The 16,733-nt window shown below is 45.5% G+C and overlaps 1 protein-coding gene across 1 annotated transcript in view; it reads left to right on the top strand.

The window, feature by feature from the left end:
* CYP2J2 (cytochrome P450 family 2 subfamily J member 2) overlaps positions 1 to 16,733 on the top strand; it is a 60,669-nt gene that overhangs the window by 21,020 nt on the left and 22,916 nt on the right. Inside the window, exons 4-5 of the mRNA XM_077182709.1 lie at positions 10,693 to 10,782; positions 11,466 to 11,633. The gene's annotated coding sequence lies outside the window, so the exon portion shown is untranslated. The remainder of the gene's footprint in view (positions 1 to 10,692; positions 10,783 to 11,465; positions 11,634 to 16,733) is intronic.

Below are 16,733 nucleotides of genomic sequence, written 5' to 3'. Positions count from 1 at the left end.
CAGAGGAGCAGATCCTCAGCAGATATCCATGGCAGTAGCTGATTTGCCCCCAAATTACAACAGCTGAGTCCCAGGGTCTGCTGTGCTCCAAGGGATAAATCACCCTGCACTGACCTCCTGGATGCAGCCTCAATGTGGGACCATCTGTGCTCATCCCTGGTGCCATGGTGTGTGTGGGGATATCTGCTGCTTGAGGTGATGGGGTTCAGGACCATCCAACATGGTGCTGAATAAAACCCAGGGATGGATGTGGGAATTACATAAATCAGCTAATTATTCCTCTCCCTGAGCCCCCTGTGCATAGTTTGGTGTCTGAGCTGGGGTTTTTTGCTTTTCTCCAAAGCAGCTGGAGATGGGATGTTGAACATGGTGTGTTATTGCTCCTAATGGTATTAAAGAAAAACATCTCAAGCGCTGGTTGGCATGTTTTGATTGTATGTGAGGGTAAAATGAGTGCCAGACTTGGAGCAGGATGACTTTCCTCCAGATCAGATTAGCAGGAGTTGGTGGGGAGGTGAAGCAGGGAAGCAGGGATTTGGGGGAACACTGGATAGAATCTCTCTCTTGGAGTTAATTTGGCATTTTCACTGAACAACTCCCCGCTACAGAAGACCAGAGCCCGTGGTGGTTCCTTTTCTCTCTTCCTTTGGTGTTACTATTTGTGGCTTTATTTATTTGTACTAAAAGCCTTAAGCTCGTTATGGCATTTTTGCAAGTGTTTCTGTGGCTTGTGTTGAGTGAGTGTGTGCAGAGCAGTTGTTCCCTGGACTTTTGGATTAATGTTTGTCATATGATTGCCTGTGATTTCATGACCTCTGTGGCTGAAGTGAGCCCTTTGGGGTTTTTTATGTATGTGCAATTTAGCTTTTAATTAAGGCCTTGTTATCCAGGGAGTTGCAGCTTGGTTGGCTCACATGCCCCAAGGTTCTCCTGGCTTGATACTGAACTAAGGTAGCCCATATTTGGAAATATTCTGCTCATTTCTCTTGTTTCAGTTTTCCAAGCTGTTTGAATTAATCTTCAGTCTTCTCTTCCAATGTTTACTGAAGAACAGCAGTTTTTTTTAACACTCCCTTGTATCACACAGTGTGATCAGCCCAGCTCAGACAATGTGCATTCATGCTGGGGTCTGTTGCTCATTTAGCAGTCTACAAACTCCTAATGAAGTGCAGATGCACTGGGGAAGATCCTCCCTCCACGGATGAACCCTGGATCGGGATGCGCTGAGGAGCCGTGGCAAGCAATTCACAGAAGCTACTTGCAGGCATTGTAGAGAGAGTAGTTTGACTTTTTTTAATCTTCCTATTGACTCCTTTTTTTCTTTGCTAAATGGCTCATCAGGTCCCTGTGTATAAATCTTAAAATGTATATTATACCTAGGTGTAAAATCTGTCTTTTTGCAGGAACATGAGTGGTTTCTGTTGGTGCAGGTTTTGGGTGCTCAGGCTGCCTCGTGTGCACAGAAGTGATTTCCAGAGTGAACTTCCTTTGCATGCACTATCTCCCTCATCTGTCTCTGGATACCCAAAGAATTGGGAACTTTGACAGATGCCTGGCTGCAGATTGATTCCAGATGACCGGAGCAGATAGGTACCAGAGCCTTTCCCTCTTGCTCCTGCTGCTCCCCAAAGCAGGAATTTACTTGACAGCAAGTTCCCAAGATGCCACCACACTCAGCTGTTTTACTAAAGTAGCCTAAAGATTACTATTAGCAGGTTTTCACACATCTGTGTTGGAGTCATTTAGCATAAGGACAACTCAAGCTGGATTTTATGGCTGTGGTTCAGTATGTAATTCTGGATAATCCTATGCCATCTCTATGAAGAAGTAGTAGAGGTGCCTCACACATCTGAATTTCCACCCCAGGCCAAATTTTGACAGCCAGGAGGTGTTGAGATATTTGTAGCCAATGTTTTTATTGACAAAATGCACGTTTGTAAAATCAGGATTGAGTTCTGAGCTCAGATTTGGTGCATATTTCAATTTCCTTCTATGTTAGGTGGGCTCCAGCATCTCCATCCTGGGCCAGTTTTAATAGTTTAGTGTCTCATTCTTGGAGAGTGCTTTTTACTGATGCCTGTGATTTAAAACTGTTTATTTCAGCCTCTCATTTTTCCACGAGCTCAGTGGTGAGATGTTGACCTGGGTGTTGCACTAATCTAATAATATTTAGAAATCATTCTGGGGTATTTAATATTCACACGGTGGCCAAACTCTGAGTTCAGTCAGTTGTAATCATCACACTGGAGCATGGTCAAGATGCAAAGTTTGGCCTGGACCCTGTGGCCATCTGGTTGCAGGGAAACCAGCTGCCTCTCGAGCTAAAAATGCCCTTCATCCATCATGATAAATCCCCTTTTCTACTAAATAACCTTCATTCTGTAGCCTGCCTCCCTGTTTATAAGTGGCCATACTCTTCAAACAGGATTGTTGATGGTATTTTAGGTTTCATGAGTCCTCTTGGGGAAAAATCACACCAGATACCCTGGCAATAAGGGGGGATGGATCAGCCAGACCTTGCAGAAATCCGTGACCAGGTCCATGAACCTTGGTGGCATCACCTGGGAAGGCAGGTGCCTGTGAATTGTTTGAGCCAAGGGTGTAGAAAGGCACCTGTGAAGGGACAGGACTCTCCCAAAGGAAAGGCACATTCAGAGCACTTCAAATTTTATTTTTTTGTGATACAGGATAGGAGTCGTGCCTCCCAACATTGACTTCTCCATTGATTGCTAACTGAGCAAAAGAGATGCTGGTGATGCAGGAATTGCCCCCCACTAAGTTCAGATGCCTCAAGAAGCTCAAATAAATAATGCTTTAGCCACTCATTTCTCTCCATTGATGCTAAAGGGAATCTAGAGCACCAGCTCCAATGTAGACATCAACCCTGGAGACATCTAATATCCCTGGAGATGTGAATCTCAGCTGGGCTGCCTCTGCCTCTAAGCTTGAATATGAGAAAAGAGAAGCCAGGCTGAAATCAAAGGCAGTTACAGACATAAAACAGATGTAAAATGTCAAGAAAGATAAAAGACATTAGGTGGCCCATGGTCCTGGGAAGCCAAGGGCACCCATCTGAAAATGAAGCAGCAAAACATTTTCTCTGCAAGAAAGCAGCAGAGAAAAAGGCAGACTTGGACCAGCGCAGGAGGAGAAAAATTTCCTTTCAACACTGAAAGTAACAGTTTCTAAAATCCACCTTCTCTGTCCCTCCCAAAATGTAAATGCTAGTAGTTACCCCTGTGAAAATCTGGAGCAGTTTTGTGGTAGTAAGTAGCAGATTCTTGGCTACTGAAGCCTCAGTGTGGCAGATGGGTTTTTTGGAAAATGACACTTGCGCAGCCCAGCTGGTAACCACAGCTGAGATCTCCCTCTTGGAGATCTTAGAAGTCAACGGCTGCACCGGCTTTGATTTCACTGGAAGCAGTGGCTGGGCTGCTGGAAATTGCACCCAGGTGTGAGGTGGAGAGGTCAGACTTGGCCAGCAGCTCCCAGGGTGATAACTGACCCTTTTCAGGCAATCCAGGCAATTCCCCCTGTTTACCAGGAGAAATGGCTGTGTTAACTGTGATACTGCCGGAACCTCTGGCAAATATTTTTTGCCTTTTTAGGTGAGTGTTAGAAATGTTTCCTGCCCTGGATTTGGGTGATATTTTTGGCTGATGGTTGGGCACGTCTGCCTGTCGCTGCCCAAGCCCCCTGCTTTGGAAAGGCCAATCTGCTGCCATCCTGCTGCTAAACCAAGCCAGGAGCAGGCATTTTCCACCCCCCAGCAGGAGAGGTTGGCTCTAGGAAACAGCTCCCTTCTGAATCACACGAGAAACTTGGAATATTAAACAATTTTATTGAGTAAAAGGATAGCGGATTGTTTTGTCTCACATGTGGCAAAATGGAAAGCAGTCAACAATTTCCCTCAAAAGTAAACAACACAGCATAGGGCAGCTCTGCTGAGGCTGCTGTTGAAATCTTCATGCTCCCAGAAAATTTGGAAGCAGTGTTATTTTCAGCTGGAGGGGGAGAAGCGTGTGGCACATCTGACCAGTTGCACTTGCCTCTGACTCAGAAACATCAGCTGAGTTTTGACTTTTTCTCTGCTGAGGGCTGCATATTGTTCCCCCAGTGCAAATGACTTGTTATTCCAAATGTTTCTTGCACCAGGTCTCCCTGTACCCAACAATAAATGGAGGGACCTCCAAAGTGTTTTCAGCATCACCTGCAAACAGGTTTTTTGTATTTTAACTTTCCTTGAGATGAAGAAAGCACAGCTTGCTTTGTACCATCTGATCTGACTGCTATTTAACCCTCCTTTTCCAATAGTTTCTGTGTTCTCAAACTTTGTCTCTAAAACTTACTTTTTGTGCCCATGCCATATGCACACCCACCTGGATGTGTTATGTGCTATGTTATGTTTTATGCTGTGCTAAGTGCTATGCACACACACCTAACCATGATGTGTTATAAGTAGAGATAGCTGTGGATTTTCCATCCTGTCATTTTCCAACTGAAAAAGTACATTCGAAAACATCATGTTTTGCTGTTGAAAAAATAGAAATCCTTTCCCCCTGCATGTACAGCCCCCAAATAAAGCCATCTTTGGGAAAATTGAAATTAAATATTTCATTTGGGGATGGATTGATTGTAATTAGAATATATATAATGTTTCGACTAAAAGTTTTCTTTTTCATCATTTCAACCAAATGTTGAACTGCTCTTGCCAGTGGTGAATCCAGGAAAAGTGAGAGCTCTGGTTCAGTCCTGAACTTCCTCAAGAGAGATGAACTCTCCCTTCACGTGGATTGCAGTGGTCATTGCACCATTAGGAGTGATGGAAGTGGCATTTGGCTGAGGCCACAGACCTATGGGAAAGGAAGAAGTCCTGATTTTGAGAGTGGGATTTGGTGTTTCACATCATTACTGCCAGAGAAAGAGGCAGTGCTGGGCTGCTCCTGAGGGTTTGGGTCCATGAGATACTTCCCATTGTCCATGGGAACAATGGAGGTGGTCTTTGGTTTGCCAAAATTGCCTTTGTGAGTGTTTCTTTAGAGAGGATGTGTTGCAGGGGGAATTGTCATTTTCTGCTTTAGGAGGGACTAAAGAAATAATTTTGGATGACTTCTACTGTCAGAGTCAAGCTGTGGATGAAGAAGTTGTTTGATACGTGTCTAGTCTCAGTTTATATTGATCTCTACAAAAAAGCAAGGGAAGTACTTGCCCTTTTAAAATGTGATTATAGAAATTATCACTGTCCAGTCAGAAACTGGAGGTCAGCACTGGTGATTTTGCTTTGCCTTCAGAGCCCTAAAGCACTTTGAAACACAGTGATCCTGCTTCTACCTGTAGGAGTTCACAGTTATTCTCCAGGGCAGGAATTATTTAGGTTATTTAATTTTCACGAAGGAGATTGGCTGATTGGTTTGGGGGCAGGGGCGTTTGTTTTGTTGATTTGTTTTCCCCCTATAATTTTTTTTTTTTTATCTAGGCATGCTGAAAAAGGAAAATTATCTATTCCACAGCTACAGGCTTGTCTATGATCTAGTTATGTCCTCTGAAAATTGCCTCAGCTTTCAGAAATGTCTGTTTTGGAGAAAACATAACATTACAGCTGTTTTGCAGTATTTAAAGGGCAGAAGCACCTAAGCTATTGCTCCCCTGACTTCTGTTTCCAATGAGTGAAAATTATCTTACAGACAGAATATTGCTGATCACCAAACAGTGCAGAATTGTTGTTTGATTCCTATTCTCTAACAGGGATGCACCAAAAATAGAAACAGCTGCATCTTTCAATTGAGTGAAATTTGAATAATGTTGCTCTGCTGGAAATAAAATAGAAAAGGCACGTGGAACGAGGGGTTTGATCTGGTAGGTGCAAATAAGACCAAATTTTAGTTTTCTGTAGCAGATCTAGTTCTAGATTTTCTGTGACCCAAAACTCACAAACATTTTAAACTGGGTTCTATATAAAGAAGTTTCATATAAATACTGCAACACTGGTACAAAGGTTTACCTTGCACTGCTCAAGGAATGCTGCTGGTGGACAGGTGTACAAACTAGTGATTGCCAGAAGATCTCAGTGAGATGTTAGATCAAGAAATTAAGACAGCTGCTTTTCTTCCTCAATACTGTTCATTTTACAGCTTTTAACAAATTTACTGAAAATAGTGGATTTTTTCCTAAAGTTACAGTTTTTTAAATGCCAGCCATTCAAGAACACCTGCAAGCTGTAATTCTGGGGGTTTACATATCTCTCTTACATAGGAATAGAAGGAAAGTAGCCCCAAACCCCAGGCCCCTCCATGGTGCTGCTCTGTGCTGTCCTTGCCTGTAAGGCTGAGCCTGCAGGTGTTACTTTGCATGGATGTTGGACCAGCTACAGGTCCCTGGCACGCAGCAAAGCTGTTATTTGGTAAACAAGTTCTTCTGAAACAGTCGAGCTGAAAGCAATTTCTACACATGAAATGGATAAACTAAGTGGTTTGGGTCTTGCAGTACCTAAATATCTTCAAAGACACGGGTCCTGGTGCAGGACAGATTGTGGTGATTGCCCAGCACGTGGCCATGACACCGGTGCTCCTTGCTGTGCTCCACAGGACACAACAGACAGGGAAACAGCTTTGATCCTGCTGCAGGCCTGCCAGAGCAAGTTTGTTCCTCCAAGTCTGCCTAGGACTGCTTGGAAAGCTTTGGAGAGCCCTTCTTGCTTGGTTTGTTGTCTCCCCACGGGATCACACCTGTGCTGTTCCCGCCCTCCTGTTCCTCTCAGTTTCTGTGGGTCCCCAGGACATCCCAAAGGTTGTCCCTCTGCAACATTTACATCTTTCACATACTTGGGCTCATTTGTCATGTCCCTCGCTTTACTCATTGCACGGTGATGCATATTTACTAATTCTAACATTTCCTCGTTAGTCATTCCCTCCAGGCCCATTAATCACTATAAATTCCCAAACGAGAGGCTGCAGTACATCGTTCCTTCCAACAGACAGCTGACATGTAGTAATTAGGCAGCTGAACATAAAAATAATGAGGCTGAGGCTCCCGCAGATCTCCTTCCCCCTCTCGGCACCTCGGGGGCAGCCTCTCTGCAGCCACCACTGCACAAGCTGCTCCCCAGCACGGATGTGCCTGTTTCCCTCTCTTTACCCCCCAAACCTGCTCTCTGATCCATTGGAGAGGTACCCAGGCATTTAGCTTTGTGACTTCTGGCGGTATTTTTCCATGCATCACATCAACACACACTGAATTATTTAATCTCTCTGCCTCCCCTGTTTCCCCGTCATGCAGGGACTGGTCCAGCTCCCGTTGTTCATCTCTACCTGCTGCTCCAGAAAATCCTCGTGCCAAGCTGCCCTGCCAGCTTGCTGCAGCCTCTCTAACTCAGAGCACACTCTTGGAAATAAATGCATCTTCTCACAACGGCTTCGCTCTCTGAAATAAAGAGCATGATTCAGGCAGGGGTTTGACTGCCATGTGCAACGCAGAAATGGTCTGAGAGACCAAAAGGCTCTTTGTGTCCAGACTAATTTCCCTGTTTTCTTGTATTCTCCCTCCTCTGCACAGTTAGGGAGCACTTTTAAGGAGCAGTTCTGCAGTCTTTTTTCCTTTTTTTTTTTTCCTGTGGTGATCACTTTTGTTTGCCACAGAAATACCTTGGAAATTGAGTGCCCATGGAGAGGGACACAGCACTATTCCCTCCAAATTACACTGCAGTGTCCAGCATCACTGGCCAAACTAGAGTTAATGAGAATTAGGAAGAAACTTCCCCTGCAGCTCTTTTTTCCTCTCCTGCTTCTTTCTGAAGCAATGTGTCTTGGCTGCATTTGGCTTTAAAAGACCCTTGATCTGCTTTGTTTATGGTAATTTCTTTATTCCTGAGAGAGAGAGAGGGAAGGCAGCACCGAACTGATATTGTTCTGGGACTGCAGATGGGCAGATGGTTTGAAAAAACGATTGCAAGATTTCACTTGCACTCTGGGCCTGTCTTTCACATTTGGGTGAAAGACCAAGTTTTGTCTTCTGTCACGGGAAGCCTAATTTAGATTGCCTAAAACTTGAAATCAGTTTGAAGACAAATCCCCAAGGTCAACGACTCCACAGATTTGGAGGTTAAGGAATTGAGGTTAAGAACTGACAAACGAGGAAGCCAAGGCAAGATTATGGAAATGAGGATCTGTAGCAAATTCTCTCTTGTTTCCCCCTTGTAACCTCCTAATGACATTAGTGCCTGTCTTTGACAGTCCCTTCTCAAAGGGGAACTTACTTGAGCGCTAAAGACGCTTTTATGAGTCCCAGAGACACACACAGGAAAACATGTGGGCAAATCTGCTAAGACCCAGATATGGGACACAGTCCTTAAAAGCCCTGCACCGACTTAAAAGAAATGACCTGAAATAAGGGAGACAACAAAACACCCTTGGCAGCTGGGTCCCCACCCCTGTATCCCCATCCCAGACCCCGTGCTGAAAGCAAACATCCTTTTTTTACCTCCACGCTGCTGACTGCACACAGTTAAAAATTCAATCTTTGCATCTCCCCAGTGAGCTGGAGCACTTCTACTGTCCCTTCTCACAGCTGTGAAGCTGTGATTCAGAGGGATTGGAGCCAACACCATAAACCAGCACCTATTAACACTGTCCAGCCCAAGCCACCATCTCTCTTGGAGCAGTCCTTGGAGCAACTTATCCTTTTTGTAATGCAGTTTTTGTTGCTTATCCCAGCACTGCTTGGAGGTTGCTGAATTCATTTACTCCAGGGAGAGTTTCTGCACATCTGGTCTGTGGCTGGAAATTTTTTTTCTGTATCTCACCCTTCTTCACCAAGGAACACCATGTGAAGCTTGGGCTGGATTTGTCTCTCCAGGTGGTGGTTCTCTGACTAAAACACAAGACACATTTTCCTGCAAGGCTGTCTCACCCCAAGCACAGCAGCTTGGTTGCTGCAAGAGAAGTTTCATCAAACCTTTCCTCCTACTTTTTCTCTTGATCATCCCCTCTAAAACTACTCAGAGCTGCTCAAGAACAGCTGGGTGGGTAAGAGGCATTTAATGAAGATGCCTTTACTTAGACATCAACACGGAAAGCTGAGCCATGGTGCTCACTCCTTCTCCCCTTCTTGTCTGCAGCACTTTCTAACAGTGCTGGTGAGCTCAGGCCCCTTTCCTCCCCCTGTGATTAGATGGCAGAAAGCAAGGTGAACTTGCTCCTTTTAATATATTAGCCAGCTATGGTTAATGAAAAGTTGAAAGGTAATTTTTAACTGTACAGTGAATAACATATAGCCTTAAAGGGGAGCAAAGTATCCCTGAGGATGGTGGCAATAAGTATGGATAAATAATATACATGGCTGTTTGGAAAGCACCTTACTCACCTGTCTAAAAGACTTGCCATCCTACTGATCTCAGAATTTATGGCCTTGTTATAAATTTCCTGATGCCTCAGCTTCCTAACCTTGAAACATTCAAAGTAGCTATAGCTTTACAAATAGATAATTTTTTTTTTTCAGAAATAGAGTTTTTCCATCTGTTTGTTCCATTTTCCCATCTGTTCCTCCAGCCTCATAGTCTTTTTCAACCTGTTTACAAAGATTGTCTTTAAGTGAATATATATATATATAACTTATATATAACTCTTTTTCTATTCCAGGATAATTGTTTCTTTCACAGTGGTTTGGTTTGTTCTTAAAATGCCTCTCTGAACTTCTCTGGGCACTTCTTTTGCTAATCCATTTACCTTTCCAATATGCATTGTGATCCTTCAGTGCTCATGATGCTTTGAGGCCACCAGGAATTCTTGTCAGACGCAGGGTGATCACTGTGGCAGGGCCAGACCATGAGCTGCAGCCACATCCCAGTGAGAAAGCCAGCACATCCCATGGATGTGGCATTCTGGTGCCCAGCTGGGTGCCACAAAGGTGGGTGACACCAGGGAGCTCTAGCAGACAGCCCAGCTCCCATGCCATCCCCAACAATGTCAGTCAGTACCTGCTCAGGAGCATTTTCTGCTCTCATGACCCAGGTGAAAATGGCCTTGTAGCAGCTCCCAAGGCTCTGCTTTAACTGAAGAACCTCTAGTATCTCCTGAGTAGTGACTAGGTAGAGATTAAGGTACCCAATGCAGTCCCCAGCCTGACCAATCTGGAAAAAATTCCCTGGAATCAGCAGCCAGTATTGTATTACAGTTAGACCAGAAGCTGGACTGGATTTCTCTCTGTTATTTGTCTGAGAGGCACAAGTAAGCACCCTCTGAGAAGGGATCATTTCTGCTACAGAGAGAGAGCAAATCTGAGTCTCTCCAGGCCACCCAAAAAGTGATTTTTGATTTGTCAAAATAATCCTTTAAGTAGAGGAATTGAGAGCTTGGAAGTTATCCAAAAATGTGTTAATCTACACTTTTTTAATTTCTCTTTTTTATGTAAGGAAGGGGGGGAAACTAATAATAAGCTTGTAAATCATGTGGTTAAGTTTAAAGAAAAATGCTTTGGGAAAGTTTTCTAGCCTCCTGCAAGACATTTTGTTTTTATTCCTTCTGTCTCCACAAGACTTTTGCCTTCTACCGTTTGCCAGCAGGACTGGAAAAATTCTACTGGTCCTGTCATCACAAGGGACGCTTGTGGAATTGTTTTATTGTTACCCTTCTCCTTCTGGTAGGATGAGATCAGTCCCTTCATTTAGCTGAAGTCAAGGCATCTTCTCTCTCGTTCCAGATGTGCCAAGCTGCTTGTAAACAACGAGGGCTGCTGTTAAATTGTGGGGTGTTCCTGAGCCTCTGAAGATTGCTGTGCTCCACCCTTCAGGTAAAAGGGCTCACAGGAAGCCTTTGGGGCAGAGGAGACCCCAGTTCCACTTTCCATGCAGGGCTATTTTCCCAGGAGGACTCACAGCAGACTAAAGACAACATTGATGTCTTTTGAAGGTTTATCAAGAGCATCTTGCTAAGGCTGGGGAGAGGGCAGCAGCCTTCTGCAGCAGCCCCTCCTATTGGCCTTGGCTTTATTTTAGGGTGGTCTTGTGGCCACTAAGCAGACATGAGGTATAAATTTACCTCCAATGGCTGCTGTTTGGGCTGTTTTGGGGATTTTAGGCACAAGAAGTCAGTCCTGCATGTTTTATAGCAAGCCCAAGGCTTCACCTACCAGCTCAGCATAGAAAGTTTACCCATTTCCAACCTGTGTCGATTGGGTTCCCTTTGTTCCCAGAAAACAAAGGCTCTGTGTTCACAGCTAAATCCCCCATCCAAGTGTTTCCTGTAACAAAACAAAAGCCTGCTAAATAAGAACGTTTCTCCCTCTGGGAAACGATGCATTCCCTCACGTTCACGGTATGCAGTGTTCCCTTAGTTCACTGATTTTGTTACTTTTTACAGTTCAGTTTCCATACGCTGCTGCTCATGTGTGGTGCCAATGCTGCTGGTGATGAATTTCTCGCAGAGCTGACTTGAGCAATGTCTCTCTGTAGTAATCATTTTCTGTCTCCCCAGCGTTTAGCTGAGTACATCGTCTCCAAGACCTTTCACCAAGCATCCATCAGCAAGGAGTTCAAGATAAGCAAGACATTACCCCGTTCCAGAGGCTGAGCAAATCACATGCCTACCCTATAACTAATTACTTCTATTGGCTGATTGGTTTTTAATGCATCTGTTTTACAGGTAAACAGATTTATCTTTGGAAGGCATAGGTAATAATGATGCTGGGGTTTTTTTATTCATTGCCTTCCATCAGAGACTGAAGGGCTGGATCATAAAATGGGTGTCATTTAGCTGTACAGTCCCTTGATTTTTGTACCTAGGCAGAATGGGCATCTGGAATTGCTGGGCAAGATTGGGAAAGCCTGAAAAACTTGTGGAGTCTTCTAACAAGACTTCGTAAATGGATGACATTAACCATTAACATGTAGTTTCCAACCCCAGCTCCTCATCAATCTCCCCTTTATAAAACAGAACTTTTTGTAATTGTCAGAGTCCCTGGAGAAGCCAGTTTCTAGTGCAAGGAGCCCACAGCATGGATCTCCCATGCAGACAGCCCAAAAGCATCAGCCATTTGTGATGTTCCACTCACCCTCCTGATCCCAGGTGCAAATCTGATCATGGATATCTTGTAGATATCTCAGCAACTGCTCTGGAAACTGTGATGCTGCTTGTACAGTGGTTGTATTGCAGAAACACTCAGAAATGTCCCAGAGCACACAACCCATGGATAAAGGAGACCCAAAAATGAGTGCTTGACCCAAAGTACTTAAGATTGAAACACCAGAAGAGTAGATGGAAGCACTGGAGACAGAAAAGCTCTGCTCACTGGTATAGTTTAGATACAATCAGGGGATTGCAATAAGGGAATCGATTCTGAATATCCATTTCAGCAATACAAATTAGGGAAAGGGAAGAAATTCACCAAGCTAAAATGCTTGGAGGGCGATGTCATATATGTACTTGGCAAGGTAAAGCCATGGGCAGAGAGCACTGTCTTGGTGATATCCTCATCCACACCACTCCTGCATGTGCTTTTAACTTGTTTTCAAAGAAATGTGGGTCTTCAAACTAAAAATCTATTGCTAGAGTACTCAAGAGTGGCAGTGTCTGCCTTCAATCTATCATGGCCAACCTTGGAGACCTGAGCCAGGGTGAACCCAGCAAGCACTCACCAGTGTCCATATGTAACAGACCTGCTCAGGTGAAAGTGTGGCTCCCCCATTCCTGGACTTTTCTGCTTTGGAAAGACCCTTCTTTTTCTTTCCACCACTGCCAAAAAAAACTCAAAAAAAACCCCAAAAAAACAAAAGGGAAAAAAAAAAAAGAAAAGAAAAAGAAAAAAAAAGAAGGGCTTTCTGTTTCTGGGTAAATTTTACCAGGGCCAGGTTTTCCTGCCTGCCCTCCCAGAGCTGGGGGAAGGAGGAAGACCTTTACCTGCTGCTCGCTGCCGGGCAGGGGGCACCACGAAGGAAACAGGACGCAGCCGTCTGGCGGCAGCTTTTTTCGGCTGGATTTCGGCTCGCCTGCCGGGCTGGGGTTGCAGCTGGCTGGCCTGATCTCCTTCCCTCCCACCGGCTCTCACTGGGAGCAGAACATGCCTTCTCCTGCTGATTTCTGCTTGCCATATTGATTGCAGCAGGGTATAATGGAGACAAGTCAGGCAGAAAGCCAGCCACCCTTGGGAATGATTAAAGAGCAAGCGGGAAAGGATAGAAGTGAAGAAAAACAGGCTGACACTTAGGACGTGGTGGATTTGGAGCAAATTATGCCCTTTTCCCCACCTCACCCCTACAAGGTGCCTCGGATGGTTCAGCGGCACCTCTATTTCAGCTCTGCCCAAAAGAAGCATCATATCGACCCCCATGAACGTGGGGAATAAAATCCCCAGAACGTGTACAATATCCCTATTGTGCATGGATTTGCAGCCTGATTATTCAGAGCATAGCCAAGGAAAGGTAAGGCTATGACCCATTGTTTTCCTGCGATCAATTGAATACTGTCATTTGCATTTAAAACGCTCTAAATTCGCACTGTCAATATGCCAAACAGCTGCTCGAGCTTTTCAGCATTCCATGGTGACAATCACACTATCATACATCATTGGCACCAGGATTTGCAATACTCTCAGTGTCAAAATTTTGTGGGTTTTTTTTAAGAGGAAAAAAAAAAAAATCCTCCCCTCCCCCCAAAATACCCAAACCTGTGAAAAATCCACTTTTAAAATGATGGCGTTGGATGCTGCTAAGCAGGCCTTCACAGATGCCAACATATCAAAATTCATCTCTTTTCTTCCTCTCCTACAATTAAAAGGTAGTTAAGAAAGAGGCTGTTCCTGATAGACCCACCTTCTGTTTTCTCCTTTGTATGCGTATTATTCATTAGCAGTCTAATAAGAGTTTCAAAATGCTCTGTGCCTCTGCCAGCAGGGCATATGTATGTAGACATGTGCTTGTGACAGATAAGTACATAAACAGCATATTGGCACCAGAAAGACATCTGTGCCTAGAAAAACGCTTGTGATATGTACATAAATGACATTTTAGCTCTAGTCAAGTCCTTGTGGCTTTGAGAGGAATATGTGACTGTACTCTTCTCTGTGAATACTGAAAAGGTGCGCCTTAGACGGGAGAGTTTTCCCGAGGTTTACGGGGAGCCGGAGGATGCGGAGCAGCCCGGGTTGCGGCAGACGGTGGGAGAGCCGTGCCAGGGGAGGGTGGGCGCTGCCTCTGGCGCTGCCGCGGGCGCGGCCCCGGGGGGAAGCACCCGGCACCCCCAAATCCCACTCGCTGCATCCTGCATCCGGACGGGATGTGCCTGCGGGGCGGCGCTGGCAACGGCGGCGCAGCTCCCGGGGAGAAGGGAATAAAATCTTGGACCAAAAAGCCAGGGGTGATGCAGGGTCGGGGGGCACAGGGAGGGTTCCCTGCAGCACTTTCTGCTAACTGCATTTAATTAGCTGGCTGAAGTCTGAATGTGATCCCGTCACAACTGGCTTCAGAAAAGGGACAGAACAGCAGAAAAAGGACGTTTTGGACTCTAACAGAAGGGGACTGAGCATCCCATCTTCTGGGATCCTTCCCAGATGGCACAGGCAGACACTGTAGGTCTGCTCACATCACTTGGTTTAGGCTCATAATGCCTCAGTTTGCCCATTCCTGGTGACAGCTCCCTGACTTAGAGCTCTAATGAGCACTGGAAATGTTGTGGCCAGGAGGTTACAGCTCAGACGTCTATGGTCCCAGAAATCCTATAGATTACCTGCACCTAGTCTGGGTGAGGGAGGAGAGAAAGATGTAAAATTGGAGGCACTTTAGTATTCACCACACACACAGAGCAGTAAATACAGACTTGGCTTCCTGATTTTGGGCATTGAAGCCAAAGTCTGGGATATATGGGAGCCCTTATGTCCCAGTGAAATCACCCCAAGTGGGGAACTTCAGTCTACGAAGTGAGTTCAACCATGTCTTTACTGAGTTCACCCCAGGATGTTTGGGTGCTCCAGCACTTCCAATTCCTGGCTTTGTGAAATTACAAATCCCCTGTAGATTTCATTTGATCCAGTAAAGTAGATCCTGAAAGGAAATGAGTGTCCTAATCTGTCACTGACTCCAGGTTCATGAAGACTCACCTGTGCTGGACCATGAAACAGCAGCTGCACCTGCATGAAAACCTTCTGGAATGTGGATCGGGGTGGTCGCTGCTGTTCAAGAGCTTGTCTGTAGTGAAAATGGCCTCAATTCCTTGGGTCTGACATAAAGAGGAGAGAAACAGCAAAATATTCCTTGCTGGAAATCAGGATGGGTCCTTGGACTTTGCTGAGCCTGTTTGTTGATGTGACCTGAGCACACGGCTCCCCGGGTGGGTGGGAGTCTCACACCTCCAACGTGATGGATGGAACAACAGTGGTGGATGAGCTGTTCCTTGCCTGAAAAAAAGTGTTTTGGGGGAATGTCTCAGTCTCTCTGCAAGCCTCTCAATGTCCCTGGGCCTTACCCGGGTCGGCAGAGAGTGGGGGGCGTAGCCCCACCACGGCCGACTGCGGGGAGACACTCTCTGTGCCCCGAGGGTGCTGAGGGCACTCAGGCTGGTTGCCTTTGCTGCAGCAGAGACGACTCGGTCGGTGGAAGAGGAAAGGGGCCGACTCCCAGCAGGGGATATTCCAAGGTTTTATTAAGGAGTCCCGAGGGAGCTCCTATATCTCAGGGGCTTCCTGCCGAGAGCCCTGGGGGATGTCCGGAGCTCACATTTAAAGGGGGGAGGAAACTTGTACTCGCCACCACGGTGTAACCCACATGATAGCTTGGGTTTTTCTTTTTCCAATACCTGAGTCCAGCAGACATTGGGATGGAGTTTACCTCTGAGGGTGTCTGCTTGCTCCTGGTCCCATGGAGGCTCAGGTACTGGGATGGCTTGGGCTATGATTTGGCCTTTGGGCAAGTACACGGGTGGATGAGTACAGTGAAGCCATATGACAAATTGTTTCGGGTCTGATGATATGAGACCCGGAGGAATAATAATTTCTTGGGGTGTGTGTTTTGTGTCCCCAAGGACGACATACTTAGTGTGACGTTTCTGGCAAAGCTGTGTCCAAGTACCTGGTTGTTCAGGGTTAACAGATATGAAATGCCAGTTAGTGTCTCTGAGATGGAGAGGCTCTGTCAACGCCAGCCTGTAAGGGTTATGTGAAGAGTCAGTGGTTAAAATTGGTCTGGGATTATTCCAATGAAATGAATGTTCTGTTTTGTTCAAAGCCAGTGCCTCGCTTGGCACCGATACATCTTTTATACTAGATTTCTTTTCCCTCCCCCGTACTTGAATTGAGCCCACCCTATTTTTGTCATAGCGCTGGGGAAAGGAGCGCTCTTTACTCAGTTTTTTGAGAGGTGGTCCTTTGGGGAATTCTGGTTTTTAAGCGTATTGTATTTAAAATCTAAAAACTGCTTTTTCAGAGGGCAGTCAGGCATCCAATGCCCTAACTTCCCACAAAGGTGGCAAGGTCTATTAGAGTTTGAGATTCTCTCTTGTGGCATCGTGACATGCTGGAGCTGGCTGGTGAATGATGGCTCAGGGCCTTCCACTGCAGCAATCCTTCTCTGTGGTTTTGGTCTCTCATCGTGGTCAGCGAGGGTGATGGTAACTTTCCTCTCACACACTTCAAGCATGGCCTGCAGCGTAGGCGTTGGGTCAAGAGGCAGGCTGAGAATAGCAGCTTTGCACTTCTCATTGGCATTTTCTTTAGCAATCTCGGTGAGGATTTCCATCCTGGCTCTTTCATTCTGA

This window comes from Agelaius phoeniceus, chromosome 8, assembly GCF_051311805.1.
Source record: "Agelaius phoeniceus isolate bAgePho1 chromosome 8, bAgePho1.hap1, whole genome shotgun sequence".
NCBI lineage: Eukaryota > Metazoa > Chordata > Aves > Passeriformes > Icteridae > Agelaius > Agelaius phoeniceus.
This window is presented reverse-complemented; position numbering and strand designations above follow the sequence as displayed.